The sequence below is a fragment of the Mus caroli genome, chromosome X, assembly GCF_900094665.2.
Source record: "Mus caroli chromosome X, CAROLI_EIJ_v1.1, whole genome shotgun sequence".
Lineage (NCBI taxonomy): Eukaryota > Metazoa > Chordata > Mammalia > Rodentia > Muridae > Mus > Mus caroli.
In genome coordinates this window covers 112,083,844-112,086,501 of record NC_034589.1, presented here as the reverse complement: position 1 = coordinate 112,086,501, position 2,658 = coordinate 112,083,844, and the positions used below count along the sequence as shown (strand labels likewise).

Below are 2,658 nucleotides of genomic sequence, written 5' to 3'. Positions count from 1 at the left end.
TGACCGACTATATTATCAATTTTTTCAGAGGTTCTATGGGGTGGTAAAAAGACATTATATTCTTTTGTGTTTGGGTAAAATGTTCTATAGATAGCTGTAATGTCCATTTGACTCATTAACTCTGTTAATTTCATTATTTCTCTCTTTAGATTCTGTCTCCATGACCTGTACATTGGTAAGAATGAAGTATTGAAGTCTCCTATTTTACTCTGTGGGGGTTTGGTGTGTTATATGTTATGTAAGCATTAGTAATGTTTCTTTTGTGAATTTTGGTGCCCTTGCATCTGGGGCATAGATGTTTAGACTTGAGCCATCCTCAAGGTGGATTTTTCCTTTGATGAGTATAATGTGTCTTTACCCATTTCTTTTGATTCCTTTTTTCTCAAATTTTATTTTATTAGATATCTGAATGGCTATGCCAGCTTGTTGTTTGACCTGTTGCATAGGAAATATTTTTCCATCCCTTTACTCTTGAATAATGTCTATCTTTATTACTGAGATTTAAATTTTTTTACAAAAACAATCAACGTGTATTTATTAATTATTCATTGTAAAGGGTTCAAGCAGACTTAATTAAAAAAAATAAAAGCACAACATAGAAATCAAGGAGAAAGGACAGACAGTCTAAGAAAAGAGGACACAAAAGAGGCTGACAGTTTGGAACAGGGCTCTTAGCTGGAGACCTGCTTCGAATAGGTTTCTTGCAGGTACCTCTTTCTTTTTATTACATATTTTCCTTATTTACATTTCAAATGTTGTCCCCTTCATAGTAGGAACAACAACATGAACAAAACAGTACACCCAGAGCTCCCAGGGACTAAACCACCAACCAAAGAGTACACATTGAGGGACCCATGGCTGCAGCCACAAATGTAGCAGAGTATGGCCTTGTGGGACATCATTGAGAGGGTAGGCCCTTGGTCTTGTGAAGGCTCGTTGCAGGTACTTATTAAATGCTATGGGGTTTTTCCAGAGCTCCCCAGTATGTGTGTTCAAAGGGCTATTGATGTTGGGTTCTTCTAGCAGGCTCTGGATATAGAGTAAGATAGTACTGACATCATATAGTGCAGACCACTTGTCCTTTGAGGATGTCCAGGTAGATGCTGACCTGGGTATCCACGTTGGGGTGGTAACAGGATGTAAGGAACTTTACTGTGGGTATGGTGTAAGGGTAGCCACTGGGGAACTCTAGGAAGTGTTTATACCTCAGGTCTTCATATACAGAGTTGGCTGGTACAGCTTATGTGATTCAGGGAAGGTGGAAATTCCTTTGTCACCATACATCATAAGAGTCATTAGCTCCTGCTGGAGTCTCTTGTCTATGGGGCCCCAGGAAGGAGCAATGCTGGCAGCAACTGGGTGGCAGTTTTGCGAGGCCATCCCACAGGCACTGAGACAGGAGTGTGGAGACAAAAGGACAACTCGAAATTTGGTGATAGAATACAGCAGAATGATGGATCCTGTTTATGCATCCACTCTGTTATCCTATATCATTTTGTTGGGGAGTTGAATTCATTGATGTTGATAGATAGTAATGTAATGAACAATCATTGTTATTCCTGTTATTTTTAATGGTGTATGTGTGTGTGTGTGTGTGTGTGTGTGTGTGTGTGCGCGCGCGCGCGCGCGTGTGGATGTGACTTCTTTTAGCAGTGAGAAATTATTTATTTCTTGTTTTTCTTGGGAGTAATTAGTCTCACTGGGATTTGAGTTTCCCTTTCCATAATCTTTGGAGAGTTGGATTAATGGAAATAATTTGTTTAAATTTGATTTTGTTATAGAATATCAAGTTTTTCTGTCTATAGTAATTGAATGTTTTGCTGAGTGTAGTAATCTGGGCTGATATCTGTGATCTCCTAGAGTCTGCAAGTCATCATGCTAAGCCCTTTTGGGTTTTAGAGTGTTGACATGTCAGGTGTAATTCTGATAAGTCTGCTTTTACATGTTACTAGGCTTTATTCTCATGCAGCTTTTACTATTCCTACTTTGTACTGTATATTTAGTGTTTTGATCATTTTGTGGCAGTGGGATTTTCTTTTCAGGTTCAATTTATTTGGTATTCTGAAAGCTTCTTGTACATTTATAGGCATCTCATTCTTTAGGTTTAAGAAATTTTCTGCTATGATTTTATTGAAGATATTTGTTACATCATGAATCTGGGAATCTTTTTCATCTTCTATTCCTATTATTCCAACATTTGCTCTTTTCATACTGTGCCAAATTTCTTTGATGTTTTGTTTCATAAACTTTGTAAAGATTTTACATTTTCTTATATCAATATATCAATTTTTCAATGTGATCTTCTACACCTGAGATTATTTATTCCATACCATTTAATCTGTTTGTGATACTTGTATCTGGAGTTTCTGTTTTCTTTCTTAGGTTTTCTAACTTCAGGATAGCCTCAGTTTGTGTTTTCTTTATTGCTTCTATTTCAAATTTCAGTTCTTGGACTGTTTTATTCACTTCTGACATATGTTTGAATGTATTTTCCTCTATTTCTTATGGCATTTATTAATTTCCTCTTTGAAGGCATCAGTAATGTTTATAAGATTGGATTTACCAAATTGTATCTTATATCTTGGGTATCCTAAGTTTTGGGCTAATATCCACTTATCAGTGAATACATATTGTGTGAGTTCCTTTGTGATTGTGTTG

At 36.6% G+C, this 2,658-nt stretch overlaps 1 pseudogene; it reads right to left on the bottom strand.

The window, feature by feature from the left end:
* Positions 1-602: 602 nt before the first annotated feature.
* On the bottom strand, positions 603-1,296 carry LOC110286362 (annotated as a pseudogene).
* Between the last annotated feature and the right edge of the window lie 1,362 nt (positions 1,297-2,658).